Here is a 16,221-nt window from a genome sequence, read left to right on the forward strand (position 1 = left end):
AGGGGAAACCCGGACAGAGCCAGGGAAGAAAAAAACTGCAACTGACATCCAGCCAAGTCCCAGCATTAACCCCTTCAATGGCTCTTAGGACTGAAGTTACTGCCTGTCCTGGGAATGCAAAACACTTCCAACACTACAAAATAAATGCAGGCTGTCCTTGATCTTCAGTTCCACAAAGGACTGGCACTCCTGGGAAAATATAAAACAATTTCCATTGCAGAATGAAGGAGCAGTTTGAATCCAATGAAGGCAGATAGACACAGAGACACACACAGAGCCAGAGCCAGAGAGAGAGATTATCCTGCACTTTTTGAATTGGATAAATAACCACTATCATATGAACATATTCTCTCCACTAAAGAAAGTGTGTTTGCAGTTTTAAATTAGAGATGAAAGTTTTTCTTCCAAAACAAAAAAAGGAAAAGCTTCCTTCTTTTGATGACTTACTTTTTTTTAACAAAAGGGAGTGAACACAACTTCTGAATTTTATATTTCATACAAATAGCTCTTGAGACAAAAGGATCAACTTTCTTAAGTGATTTTTTTAAATGGAAAGTGAAAGAATGTAACTGAGTGTTGATGCCAAAAGAGAGGGAATGATTCTTCTCTTTTGTTTCAGGAAAATTACCAAACCCTTTGGTTCAGGGCTGGCTAATTGGAAGTCTTTTGCAGGCTTAAATGTAACTGTGTGGAATCTGTCTGATAAATCTCTTTTTGTGGTAAGTCTCTATGGCTGTGTGATTTCACCACAAATATAAAAAATAATTTTGTTTTTCTTACAGGAGAGGGAGTGATTTTTAGATATTTTTGTTTTGTTTGGCGAAATAACTTCTGTAAAAGCCTCAATGAACTGACTGTTTTAGCATTGCACACACATAGCCCAAGTCTTTGCAAAACACTTGCCCACCAAAAAGAAACCGGAATAGCTACTTCCTTGTATTATCCACGTGCGGGTCTACCTCCCCCCATTGGGCTATCAATTCCTGTCATGGCCAAGACCAGTTCTTGTTCATGGCTGTTTCCACTTCTACAAATACCTAATGCACAGTGAATACAGAAGTGCAATAATAAATATTAACGGTAATATTTCCAAACAGTAATATCGAAATCCTACGTGAGAAAAAAATTAAAAATTCTCTAAGAAAATTCTAGAGCACCCAGACTCATTGGTGTGTAGAACATAAACTGGACTACATGTATTATGTGACCAAGCCTACAAGTATAGTTTGTAGTCTGCAAACTTCAGACTTGTAGTCTACCAACTACCCCCAAACAGCAGACTTGTAGACTACAAACAAGCAGATTGCCCCCACCTGGCTAAAGAAGCTTCTGGACCTTCTCTTGGATACTGATGTGGCTACCAATAAGATAAGGAGAGAAAACCTGATGGGAAAATCTATTCCAGTGCTAAATTTCACATACCCAGTGTCTAAGGAGATCAGAAAAGTACATTCAAGCAAAACTAGCTGGCCAACAAGCAACCCACAGTCCTTTGCAATGATTGTGTCATGGAAGATAATTAGCATTGTGTAAATTCACTGCTTAACTTTCTTTCTTTTTCTTTTTCTTTTTTTTTGCCAGTCATGGGGCTTGAACTCAGAGCCTGGGCACTGTTCCTGAGCTTCTTTTGCTCAGGGCTAGCACTCTACCACTTGAGCCACAGCACCACTTCCAGCTTTTTCTGTTTGTGTGGCACTGAGGAATCGAACCCAGGGCCTCATGCATGCTAGGCAAGCACTCTACCACTGAACCACATTCCCAGCCTCACTGCTTAACTTTAGGATGGATCAAAAGGGTGTTAGAGCTTAAGAATATGTTTCTCTGAACCTCAAAGACAGATTGACCAAGAAGCTCCAAAATGGGATTGCTTATGACTCAGTCATCATGTAACAGTTTAGTTCTAGTTTGGATATGATTCTGGGTTGGGAACTTTGGGAAAGTTACTAATCCATTGATTTAACTCCTAGGGGTCTCAACAAGTATCTGATCCTGTACTTGGTTCTATCTTCAAGTTGATCCTCTGTGCTTCTCTGAGGCTGAGTTGATTACACCCTCTTCAGCGGCCCCACCACCTCTAGTGCATACTGTTGGAGTACCTGCGATGATGCACTAACCTGCTAATTCATCCCTCGTGCCTGGTTTGCTCACTTGCATGGTGTCACATTTTCATCTCAACATCCACCCCAGAAGCAGGCATTTGTTAAAGTTGGGGGAGCACAAATGATCATAAGAGTGTAAGATGATCGACTTGAGACTCACCTGTCTGAATAGAGCATTGCTGGGTTTTATCTTGGAACTCGTTCAATCTAATGTGGAGCACATGACTACCTAATTTGCTCATCCTTCAAAACTAGAAGAGATTGTTAGCCTTAGAGATGACAGAAATCAGGTAAGGAGGATCTCACGGGATACAACAATGGTCCTGATGCTGAACTGAGTTAAATTGTAGTGAGGAGAAAGTATCAAATGTTCGAATGCAATAAGGGAAGGTTTGACTTGACCACAATCCAGGGGAAAGTATTCTTATGGTTTTAGTTGAAAGAAACTTGAGCTAACCATTGCCATGTGAAACCAAAGTGGCTGCCAGTGAGCTCAAGCTGCACTCATAACTGATCCTTCTCATCACATGATGCCATGGTCTTGAGCACTACGCACACTTAGGACAATCTTGGGATCAGAGTGGTCTGGTTTGGGTACTACTCCTTAAGAGAGAAACATTACAAAACAGAATTGCTCTTGGGAAGTGACAAGGAGGAGGATGGTCTAGATCCTTCCTTGTATGAGCAATTGTAGCAATAAGGCCTGCTCTGTCTCTGAAGAAGGGACATCCAGGAAGCAAGGGTCAACTAAATAATTAATGAGAAGGAAATGTTTATACCCAAAGTCAAAAGCTAAAAGGGGGACTCCTAAGCCAACTGTTACAGATTATTTGTTCTAGAAGGACCAGGAATGTGTGTGTCCTATGCACTATTACAACTTCAACAATACATAGAGCAACCAATAGAGAGGAGCTGAGCATACCACAACTGAATGAATCTGAGAGGAGCTTGACTCGCCCCAAGTTCAAATCCAGCCTCCCTACCTAAGAACTGTGAAGACTGTAAAACGACATGTAGATCTTATGAGCAGATTCATAGAATGTTAGGTTAGGGACAATAGTGAGTCACATGATTTTTTTATGACTATCATATCAAAAGGAATCATGTGAACACTTACCAAGTGGAACAAATTGTTCTCCATGATAGGCAGAAATAAGATGCAACCATAATTACATTCACAGTAAAGAAAGACTTTGCAGTTATTAAGTCTTCTCATCAATGCAATGGGTGGCCTTGTGAATTCAACAGCTACTGAGTACTGGAAGTATCTCAATGAAGGCTGAATCTTATCTCTGAACAATGCAGGAGAGGTTAAGTTTTGCCTCGTATAAGTTATCTAACTGGCTGGCCTCTGAGGGGGTCCTCCAACGCTAAGATTCCATATCATGATCAGTGCTGCTTATCCTACTCAGCTTCAATCCCACAGTCCTGACAGGCCACTCAGAGATGATAAACATTCTTGGCAGCTGCTAGAGTTGGAATCTGAGATGCTTAGGCATGCTTCCTCCAACCAATTTCATTTCGACTCTAGCTCCTTCAAGACTTCCCAGCAGTTAACTTGCTGTGGACCTCTCAGGGCACATATTCTCCTAACCTTTTCCCTTGAGGAGTCTCACACATTCCCAGCAGTTTGCACCCAGGCGAGAGAAGGAGTAATTCCTTTTTTCAAGGCATGTCAAATGTACAGTGAAAAAGTTATTTGAAAAAGGATTAAATCCTTTTTCACTGGAGAATCACTACTGCAAATAGATCAACGTGACTTGTGCTTGTGACTTCTTTTTACCTCTGTGTAAACCTTTCACAGTGGCTTTACTGAAGACTGGTCTGAGAGTCTAGAGTTGAAAGCTGGATCGATTGTTTAAAGAACAATGTAGATCTAGATTGATTTTGACTCTGTCGGCCTTATCACGTGACTCCTCCTCCAGATTCGAACATGGTTGTTCCAGGACCAGGCACCATATCTGTATTTCAGGTAGGAGATAAGAGAAAAGCAAAGGGCAAGGACTCTAAGCTAGTATTTTCCTCTTAGGAGCTTTGCAAGGAGACCAAAACAGTGCCTTCCAATGATGGCTCCTTGAAAAGAGAGGACACTGCTTTACATGAATACATTCATACCCCACCCTCCTTAATCCATAAACACAAAGGAAGAATGAATGATTAGTAATGGTAATAGAATAGTAATTAGCACTGTCTGTCTGCTTCCTAATTCAACCCAAGTCACAGAACGTTTATGGAGAATCTGCATTGGAGACACCATGTTAACATTAGGAATATGTATAGGAAGACCCAAACACAGTTCTGGTACCAGAATGAAGGTGACCTGCATGATATCATAATTCAATTTATGATGAAATAAAAGGCCACTTTGTTTATCTGCAAATCAGGAAATAAAATACTTTTTAATAAATTGATAATAAGCTCACTATAGGAAGGATCACTGTGTGGGAGGAAGCCCGTTTTATCAGGAAGTTATCATAACTTCTGGGAATTTTAAGGAAAATGTTGCTTACTATCAAGATTTAAAAACTAATCTATTTCATAAAACATATACTTGATATGAGTGGTTTGTTAAATTTTAATTGAGCAATGAATTAAGGTATAAAATGATAACGAGACAAAGATCTCCAACATAAAAATAATTTCAGCCAGGCGCCAGTGACTCACGCCTATAATCCTAGCTACTCAGGAGGCTGAGATCTGAGGATCACAGTTCAAAGCCAGCCCAGGCAGGAAAGTCTGTGAAACTCTTATCTCCAATAAACTACCAGAGAACCAGAATTGGCGCTGTGGCTCAAGTGGTAGAGCGCTCACCTTGAACTGAAGAGCTGAGGGACCATGACAGACAGAAAAAAAAAAAATTCTCTCTTTGCAGATGACATGATCTTGTATTTAAAGAATCCCATAGACTCCACTCCCAAATTACTCAAGCTGATTCAAAACTTTGGCAAAGTAGCAGGGTATAAAATTAACCCTCAAAAATCAATGGCTTTTCTGTATTCCAACAATGAGAAAAGTGTGGCTGAAATTAGGAAAGCAACTCCATTCATAATAGCCCCACAAAAAATAATATACCCAGTAATTAACTTAACCAAAGAAGTGAAGGACCTCTATGATGAAAACTTTAAAAACTTGAAAAAGGAAATCAAAACAGAACTTAGAAAATGGCAAAACTTCCCATGCTCCTGGATTAAAAAGATCAACATCATGAAAATGGCAATAATTCCCAAGGCTATCTACAAATTCAATGCGATACCTATCAATATTCCATCCTCATTCTTCAAGGAAATACAAGAGGCAATCCAAAAATTCATATGGAACAATAAAAGACCCCGAATAGCTAAAACAATCCTCAACAGAAAGAACACTGCTAGAGGAATATCAATACCGAATTTCAAACTCTACTACAAAGCCATAGTAATCAAAACAGCTTGGTTCTGGCACAAGAACAGACCTCAGGACCAATGGAATAGAATTGAAAATTCAGAAATGAGCCTACAAACCTATAGCCATCTAATCTAAAAAAATAGAATGGAAGAAAGACAGCCTCTTCAGTAAATGGTGCTGGCAAAATTGGTTAACTACTTGCAGAAAACTAAAGCTAGATCCTTATATATCACCCTGCACCAGAATCAATTCCAAATGGATCAAAGACCTCGGAGTCAAAGCAGACACCCTGAAAACATTACAGGATGCAATAGGAGAAACCCTAGGACTCCTTGGCATGGGCAGAAATTTTCTTAATAGAAACCCAGAAACACAACAAATCAAAGAAAGGTTGGACAAATGGGATTGCATGAAATTGCAGAGCTTCTGTATAGCTAGCAAGATTAATAGAAAGCCCACAGATTGGGAGAAGATCTTCACTAGCCTTACAACAGACAAGCATCTCGTATCTAAAATATACCTGGAACTCAAAAAATTAAATCCCTCAACAACAAATCCCCAAAGAAACAACTGCCCAATAAATAAGTGGGCTAAAGACTTAAAGAGAAACTTCTCTGAAGAGGAAAGAAGGATGGCCAATAGACACGTGAAGAAATGCTCAACCTCCCTAGCCATAAAAGAAATGCAAATCAAAACAACATTGAGACACCACCTCACCCCAGTTAGAATGGCTATAATCAAGAACTCTAATAACAACAGATGCTGGAGGGGATGTGGACAGAAGGGAACCTTACTGCATTGTTAGTGGGAGTGTAAACTTGTTCAACCACTTTGGAAAGCAGTATGAAAGTTCCTCAAAAGACTCCACATACTGCTCCCCTATGACCCAGCAATCCCACTTTTGGGCATTTACCCAAATGATCACAAACAAGGCCACACTAAAGCTACCAGCACAACTATTTTTATTGCAGCCTTATTTACCATAGCTAAGATATGGAACCAACCCAGATGCCCCTCAGTAGATGAATGGATCAAGAAAATGTGGTATATAGACACAATGGAATTCTATGCCTCCATCATTAAGAATGACATTGCCCCATTTGTCAGGAAATGGAAAGACTTGGAAAAAACTTTATTAAGTGAAGTAAGCCAGGGCCAAAGAAACTTAGGTCCCATGGTTTCCCTTATTTGCAATAACTAGTACATGTCTGAGTAAAGCAGAAAAGGTCAGATAAGTTGATGCTAGGGAAATAAACCCTAAGATATGTATTCAAATGTTTTTTTATTTTCTAACACAGTTATAAGATGATTTCTTTGTTGCTTTGTATGTCCCTCCCCCATGGTATAATCCCTGCTTTCACTGTATTTGAGGTTGGTGTAATTTGTGGAAGGGAAGGGGAAAAAATCGTTTAAGTAGGGATACAGGTGGATCCATTGCAACAATGAGATGTACAAGTCATTATGTGGAAAAACAAACTTTACAACTTTGGTTGAGGGGGAGGATTGGGGTGGGAGGGGGGAGGATGGGAAGGGATGGGAAGGGGAAACAAAGGAGGAGGCTACAATGCATGATAAGAAAAGAAATGTCCTCATTATCTTGCCCATGTAATTGTAACCCCTCTGTACAGTATTTTCCCAATAAAAGTAAAAATAAAAGAATAAAAATATTCTCCTTTCTCTTTTTTTTTGGGGGGGGGGTCGAGTTGTGGGCCTGGGCACTGTCCCTCAGCTCTTCAGCTCAAGGCTAGCGCTCTACCACTTGAGCCACAGCACCACTTCTGGCTTTTTTCTTTTTGCTTATGTGGTTATGAGGAATTGAACCCAGGGCCTCATGCATGCAAGGCAAGTGCTCTACCACTGAGCCACCTTCCCAGCCCTCCTTTCTCTTTTGTAGGTTTATTTAACAGAGTTGGGAATTGATTCATTTATGTTTGTCTATGCCATGTGATTCAAAAACAGAACTTTCATGATCAGGAGACTGCACTCATTTATCAACCTAATGACTATAAGCCTTCTAATACTACCATCAGACTCATTTTTTGGTGGGGGGTCTGGTTGTGGGGCCTGAACTCTGGGCCTGGGCACTGTCCCTATCAGACTCATTTTTGAATGTTATACACAGCATTCAAAATTGGCCATAGGTATCCAAGAAGGAAAGCTATGAGCAGACAAAATGAGACTAGCCTAGGCTTCAAGTCATAAAACCCAAAGAGGAATCTCTTTTGGCCCTTGTTGGAGCTTAGAAAGAAAATAATGGAGATTTTTAACCTCAGTGAGCTCATATCTACCTCGAGACAGCGCAGGTGGGATTTCCTTGGAAAAGAGCCCCATGAGCCACCATACTTCCTGACTCCAAATGAGCTCAATGGCATGACTCATGTGGATAGTTAACGGTAAACCTGAAGGAGTTAAGAAAACAAAAACATTCGGAGCCCCTCCTGTTCTAAAATGATTGCAAAACATCTGTTTACATTAGTGTCAAGGGGCTTAGGGAAAACATTTCATGAGCTTGTAATAGACAGGGATGAGAAAGGAAAAAAGAAGCAAGGGCCTGGAGAGAAAGCCTCTCTAAACCAAATGTGTATGTCTATTTCTAAATGCCTCATGTAAGTCAGGGATAATGTTATAATGTACAGTGATCTGAATTTGTGATGATGTAGCAAGTAAGAAAGTGTATTTTTCCTGCCTTGTATGTGTGTGTGTGTGTGTGTGTGAGAGAGAGAGAGAGAGAGAGAGAGAGAGAGAGAGAGAGAGAGAGAGAGAGAGAGAGAGCACACCCTGGGGCTTGAATTCTGGACCTGGGCACTGTGCCTGAACATTTTTGCTCAAGGTTGGCACTCTCACTAGAACCACACCTTCATTTTTACCTCTTTATGGTTAGTTGGATATAGAGTCTCATAGACTTTCCTGCCCAGGCTGGCTTTGAACTTCGATTCTCAGATCTCAGCCTCCTGGAAAGCTAGGATTGCAGGCATGAACCATGGGTTCTCAGCTTTCATCTGCCATTTTGAACAGGTGTTTAGAAAGAGCACCAAGTCCTCACTTGAGCCCACAATTAAACCAAGTCCAGGTAGGTGAAAGGCTTGGCATCTCAACCTCCATTTTATATCAGTCTCCTTTGTTCTGAGTCTTCCTCCTACAGTCACCTTGGATATCAGAACAGTAGGACCAATCAAAACCATCTTTATACAGCTGAAACTACTCTCAAGGAACAGAAGAGCTTCAGAGGATAGACTGCTCCACCCCTGCTGCCCACCCAGTGGTTGCTGGAAGAGTCAACACCACCTGGGAATTAACTGTTCCCCTCAAATGATGGCAGCAATACTAACTTGGTCACCCCTCCTAGAACAAGAACTGAGATAATGGTCCATCAGGCTACACTTTGTCTGGGATTGCCTGACTATACATACCTATCTCTCCCCCCTGCTCCAATTCTTTCTTTAAACCTAAAGTTGGTGTTTGTACCCCACACAGGGATTGAAATGCTTTCCGCCCTTTTTCTGCACACAGCTGTGACATTAATAAATCTCCTTTTTCTGACCTTTGCCACTATTTATTTCTTCCATTGATACTTTGGGACAAATGGCCACACCTGACACGTTCAAACACCACCCGCCCCCCTTCCCCTGGCCCAGAGTTGGCCCAACTACATCTCTAGTTACTATAGAGACTACAATAAAATTATCCCCCCCAAAAAAAACTAAACAGCCTTGGAAATCTCCCCTTAAAATGTGATGGCTTTTAAATTACAGGATAGATTAAAGTACTAATTTTCATAAGTAACACTTGAGATTTCCTTTTGTCACCTAGAGACCTTTGAACAACTGTAACTAACTTAGCATTGAACTCTGAAGCCAGTTTCCCATTTTTAGGGTTCCATGAAGAAAATAAAAGCCACCAAAAACAAGGCAACTTGGGTTCTTATCTTAGTTCGGCACATGAAAGGGTGATATGGGGAAAGAGTCTTTTCTCTACCAAGGTTCTTATTTTTCTCATCTGCAAAGCTGAAGAGACTAGGCTCTTTGACCTCTGAAGTCCTTCCTTCCCTTTTATCCTTATGATTGCCGGACCAATAATGAACAGCTAAAAAACCAAGACAAGTGGACCAAAAACTATGGGTCAGACATTCCGACTCCAAGCAAAGACTCATGGGTCCTCTCACAGGGCATGACTTCTTTGTAGAACTTCATAAAAATCTTATTTTGTGTCTTTAAATCATACTTATTATTGTTAATGCTTAGCTGGACTGTTAGCTGTTGGGTGTAGGCTCTAAACTCTTGAGTTTGTTCTCCATGTTACAATGTTTGTATTCAAGCCCCTGGATATGGATGTCTCTGTTTCCCTTTAAGCTAAGGTTGGTGACAAAATGAGTATCTCTTAAGTACCACAACTGTGTCATCTACTGTTGGTACTCAGGAATATAGTGGTGACAAAGGAAATATCTTTCTATTTTGGTGGAGAGTATATTTTACTGAAGCTGAGCGAAGAGACATGAAAAACAAACAGACTAGCACAGGAATGGGAAATTAGGACAGAGAAACAAAGTGAACACCAGGTAGAGGTACAACCTATTTGGACAAGAAGATGATGAGCTGGTGACTTGCTCTCAAAAGCTCTGCCTTCTGTCTGGTTTCCAAAGGAAGGTTGTAAGCTGGGTTTGATGGCTCATGCTGATCATTCTAACTGAGAGTCCTGTGAACTAGGAGAATGGTGAATTCCAGAGCAGCCTGGACTGTATAGCAAGGCCTGTTCTCAAAACACAGATAGAATGCTGAATGATGGTAGCTCACACATGTAATCTTAGCTACTCAGGAGGCTGAGATCTGAGGATCATGGTTCAAAGCCAGCCCTGGTAGGAAAATCCATGAGACTCTCTTATCTCCAATTAACACCAAAAGGCTGGAAGTGGAGCTTCCATGGTAGAGCACTAGCTTTGAGCACAAGAGCTCAGGGAGAGCACCCCAGGCCCTGAGTTCAAGCCCTAGGACACACACACACACACACACACACACACACACACACACACACACACACCAGTGGGATGATACTATTAGTGGCCTAAAATATGGAACATGGGTGGTATGAAATGGATGTCTTCAGAAGTGGCACACCTGAAATGCTTGCTAGTTTTGCTCCAGCTAGGGTCAGCCATAGCAGTGCAGATTTGCATGGGGACACATCGGATTAGCCATAGTTGGAGGCTTGTTAGGACATGGAGGAGAAGGCTGAGGAGGCGAAAATGAGTCAGAAATATGGTATACAGAGCCACTAAGACTATCAAGCTGGGGTTGTGAAATAGTAAGTAAATTGGCAGAAAGTAAAGAGATCATAGTTAGAAAATGAGCTTGCAGTTACGGATATTATGCCTGATGACAGAGTAGAAAATAGCTATGGGAGAGAGCAACAAGGACTGGACAGATGTAGTGATGTTACAAGCAAAGAGATTAGAAACTCAGAGGACTTGTGAGCATAAGAATAAGTATATTGTTCTGGCAAACACAGGCATGAAGGCAAGTAAATCAGGTGCTAATATCATGCAAGAATGAAGCAGAGGTTTGAAAAGGCTCCAGGAGGCCGAAGGAGGGGGGCGTGGGGCAATAGTGGAGAGTAGCAGTTTAGGAAGTGTCACTGAGAAGGAAGATTTCCTAATCTTACCTCTGTGGCATATGGGATCACATTGACAGGGTGTGCTGGAATGTCCTCAGACCAAACAGGCTTCCATAAGGACAAAAAGATGAAGCAAAGGCTCCATGAAAGAAGACAGCCTCAGGATTTTACAGATGTCTAATCTCAAGGTCAATAGTGTGCAGCGATGCCTTTGGGAGACCCAGAATTGGCTCAGAATAAGAATGGCACAGGGGCTGGGAAGGTAGAGTGCTTGCCTTGCATGCATGAAGACCTAGGTTCGATTCCTCAGTACCACATAAGCAGATAAAGCCGGAAGTGGCACTGTGGCTCAAGTGGTAGAGTGCTAGCCTTGAGCTGAAGAGCTGAGGGACAGTGCCCAGGCCCAGAGTTCAAGCCCCATGACCGTAAAAAAAAAGAAAAAAAAAGAACAACACAGATGTAGTAACAATAGATGCAGCAGTTTGGCCTTGAGGATTGGTCGTGATATCTAGTAGGGATGGGTCTGAGATCAGATCTCCAGTACTATGGTTTTCTGAGTCTGGATTCATGATTGTAGTGGTAAAAATAGGCAGAACTTCACTGAACTTTGGAAAAAGAGAATGATAGAGGAGGGTAGTGTTGACAGCAGTACTAGGAACTCAGTAGGTTCCCTTTACATTGCAAAAAAAACTACTAATATTTGCTGAACCAAACAGATAACCAGGTTCAGACAGTATAAACAAATAGTACAAACACCAAGTCCTCTTAAGCAAAAAAATCATGTCCTATTAAACAAGTAATATAAATACCATGTTATCAAACTTGTCATCCTATCCAATTTTATCATCTGGTGTTCAACTGAATTGTAGAAAGCTGTTATAAAGACCTCTGACATTTGTAAGATATTTTTATACTTAAAAAAAATCTTAGCCAGGTGCTGCTGATTCACACCTGTAATTCTAGCTACTCAGGATGCTGAGATCATGGTTTGAAGTTAGTCTAGGCAAAAAGCTTTGTGAGACTCTTATCTCCAGTAAACTACTCAGCAAAAGCTAGAAGTTGTGCTGTGGCTCAAGCGGTAAAGCACTAGCTTTGAGCACAAAGAGGATCAGGGACAGGGCCCAGACCCTGAGTTCAAGCCTTAGGATCAGCAATAACAACCAAAAAAAAACCCCTTGAAGTTGTTTTAATTTACTTTGAATGGGACATATACCAGGGACTGAGCTCACAGCCTTCTAGTTGAATGCTCAACTGGCAAATTATATCACAAGCCTTTCCTATTTTTATCTTTTGTTTTTCTGTTTCTTTTCCTTTTTTGGGGGGGGGGGGAGTGGTGGTAACTGAAGATTGAACCCAGGACCTTGTACTTGGTAGGCAAGTGCTTTGCCACTGAGCTACATCCCAACCCAGATTTCCTATTCTTGTTTTTCAAATTTTGAAATAGTCTCATTATGTAGCTCAGGATGGCCTTGAACTTGGAATCTTCCTGCCTTAGTATCCAGAGTAGTTGAGATTATAGATATGTACCATCACAACCAGCAAAAATTCTTTTTTTTGGGGGGGGGGTCCAGTCGTGGGGCCTGAACTCTAGGCCTGGGCGCTGTCCCTCAGCTCTTCAGCTTAAGGTAGCGCTCTACCACATGAGCCACAGCGCCACTTCCGGCTTTTTTCTTTTTGCTTATGTGGTGCTGAGGAATTGAACGCAGAGCCTCAGGCATGCAAGACAAGCACTCTACCACTGAGCCACCTTCCCAGCCCCGCAACCAGCAAAAATTCTTAAAGATATTTAATCTTACATGGGTCTCTGAACAAGCTTTCCTCATAGAAAGTATGCAGTGACCTTCTTCTATCAATTGTATTTCCATTAGGAAGAGAGAGTTAAGGGTCCAAGAAGTAAATGGTGTGTTCTAAGGCACATAGCCAAGTAATAGGAAAAGCAAGGCAAAAAGGTAAGTTTCCTGACTTTCCATTGAGTGTTCTTTCCACTCTAAGGCACAATGCCTAATTACAAAACCGTCTCAATTCAGCTAGAGTCCAGACCTTTTTTGGTCTTCCTGTACTCGGAGAAATCCAGGAAAACTTTGTAGAGATAACGTAGGCACAACTTTTTCTTGAGATGTAGTATTATCCAACACATGTGCACTATTTTTACATATTGGTCCAGTTCACACACACAAAAAACAACTTTCCATTTCTACATTCTACTTAAAATCAAGTGCCATATTAAGCAAGTCTATGTACACAAGAGTAATATTGTGAAGTAAGAGCGGAATTCAAAAATTCCCTGATTTCCATCTTTGTATATTTTTGTTGGCTCAGATCAGAGCTGTGGAAATTCCAAGACATTTATATAAAAATTATAAACGCTTGTGATCTACCACATTCTAGCTAAAATAGGACTTAAGGAGAATATCCTGTTTTTGACACCTTTGTGCCAGGATGAAGAGAATAAGTACCAAGTGATTAAAATGTTTTAAAAGGAGCTTGTCATGGAAATATTAAATTTTCTTTACGGAGATCACAAATCTTTGCTCCAAATTTGTCAGTGAGGTTGTTGAAAATCAACACTCAAAAACAAATGAGAGAAAATTAAGATGGAGAGAAATGTGAAATATTGAGCAGTGTAATCTAAGAGATGTCCCCCATTTGAACCATTCAGAATCAGCATTCTCTGAGATCTCCTTCATCTGAAGCCAATCCCATCTTTGCCTCAGATGACAAAGATCTCAACCAGGCAGCTGGGCACTACACAGACTGCTATCTTCCAAGAAGCTCAAAGTTCTGCAGGAATGGATGATAGAGTCTAGCAAGTTTGTTTTCTTCTTCAAGAAATGATTGTAACACCCCTTCCATTTTTTTCAGGTTAGCTAACTGGACAAATCATAGATGTAATTGTGAAGAATAACTCATTGTTCAAAGCAGCAAATTCACAAAGAATATCTTAAAGGTCTATTGGATAAAAATCTAAGACTAGCTGGGTGCCAGTGTTTTGCACTTCTGATCCTAGCTACTTAGAAAGCTGAGATATGAGGTTAGCAGTTCAAAGCCAGAAGAGGCAGGAAAGTCCATGAGACTCATCTCCAGGTAAACACTAAAAAGCCAGAAGTGGAGCTGTGGCTCAAGTAGTAGAGTCGTACCTAACCTCAAGCAAAAAAGTTCAATTCAAGTTTCAGGACTAGCATACAGACACAGACAGACAGACAGACAGACAGACAGACAGACAGACACACACACACTCACACACACACACACACACACACACACACACACACACACACACACACACACACACACACGACCATCAAAGAGATAGTTGAGGGGTATTTGTGGGAAGGGACCTGAAAATCATCCAACCATAAAAGACTGAGCAAATATGAGTGCTATCACCAATAATCTCCTCATCCAGCAATTCCTCCTGTCCTTCCTCCTCCTTCTCCTGCTCCTCCTCCACCTTCTTCTTCCTGTATTGGGCACTAAAGACAGGACCTTGTATTTGATAGACAAGTGTTTTTCCACTTGAGCCATATCTTATTCCTTTTGCTTTTAGTGTCTTTAGATAGAGACAGGGTCTCATGCTTTTGTCCAGGACAACCTCAAACTTTGATTTTCCTACCTCCACCTCTGAAGTACTTAGGATTAAAGGAGGGTGCCATCAAAACTGACTACCAATAATTTATTACTAGTAAGAACCTGCTACAGTTTGGAAATTGTAAGGAAAAAATTGCACTGGATTTCAAATAATTGTCAACCTTGTTATTTGCCTTCTGAAGTAGAGAGATGGAATCAGAACCAATTATCCATGAATTACGAGTGACGTTGAGTCTCACTGTCTATAACACAATGAGGGAACCAAATGATGTCTGTTAATTATTATAGTTGTTGCAGCTAGAAAAAAAAATCTGCAATGATCATTCTTTGGCATCCTTACAAAATATTTATGGGATTCACCCAAATTGGGGTCTGGGAATATAAAGTCATCCATTCAATAAGCTGTGGTGTAGAATAACTGGAGCTCCTCCGATAAGGTCAGATGCCAATGCAGTCAGCTGTGGCAGCCTGGACCACAGCAGTAGGGGCTGGAACTCAAGATCTGAAGTCAATTCTTCCATTAGTCTTTGTCATCAGGACATCTACCTAAAGCAGAAAAGCTAAAGTAACCTACAGGCTGAATATCAACAGAAAAAGGAATACGTGATGATTTGGGGGACAAGGAAAAAAAATAATTCCTCAAGAAATAGAAATACAGGAGTAAAATAGATAATAAAATAATAAGATAGAGCCATGAGTTAGGTGTAGAAAAGGAGAATAAATGCTACGGTATTTCAGAGTCATATTGTGTAGTCACCACACATCTTTTCTCTGTGGCACTCAATGAACCTATTTATTTTCACTTTATCCCTGGGAGTCAATTTGTAGGATATAAACAGTAATGTGGGTACTTTATGATTTTCCAGGATCGTGTAGTTGGTAACAATTGTATAGGCAATTCTAATTCCACCGCTTCTTGTATGACAAGCATGGACTTCTCTGACTCAGTTTTGATTTCCCTATCTACCAAATAAAAATCATACTAATCTGATCAGATTAACTCTGGAATCACATGAGACAATCCATATAAAGTTAGTAGTATATTTGATAACAAACAGAGAGTATTCAATAACTCACAATTATTCCTGGGAGAAAGGAACAAGAATGAATCCGTATTTGAACTCTGATTTTTTGGCTTTAGCTATTGCATTCTGCTAAAAATAAAATTATGATATACCACCTCAGCCACATCAAGCTTATTTTTATTTTGGGTCAATTATGTGACCTGGACTTTTTACAGTTTTGAGTCCTGATAAGAATGAAGAAAGTGAATGACTAGATAAGCTTTTTCCTATTTTCTAGGTTTCGGTTTTTCCTCTTTTGTGGGTGGTTTTTACTGGAACACGAAACTTTGTGAAAACAAAACAGAAGTCTTGACAATATTTCAAAAGCTGCTCATCACCTGCTCTAACTTGACAACAGTTATATCAAGTTATGTCCACTGGATGTAAAGAAGCTTGGATCACTGTCTCAAAAGAGTTTAAATGATATTCTATAAAGTTGCTTCTCCGTGTGTAGTGAACAACATCACCTGGGAACATGT

This window comes from Dipodomys merriami, unplaced genomic scaffold (assembly GCF_024711535.1).
Source record: "Dipodomys merriami isolate MVZ:Mamm:240054 unplaced genomic scaffold, mDipMer1.0.p SCAF_365, whole genome shotgun sequence".
NCBI lineage: Eukaryota > Metazoa > Chordata > Mammalia > Rodentia > Heteromyidae > Dipodomys > Dipodomys merriami.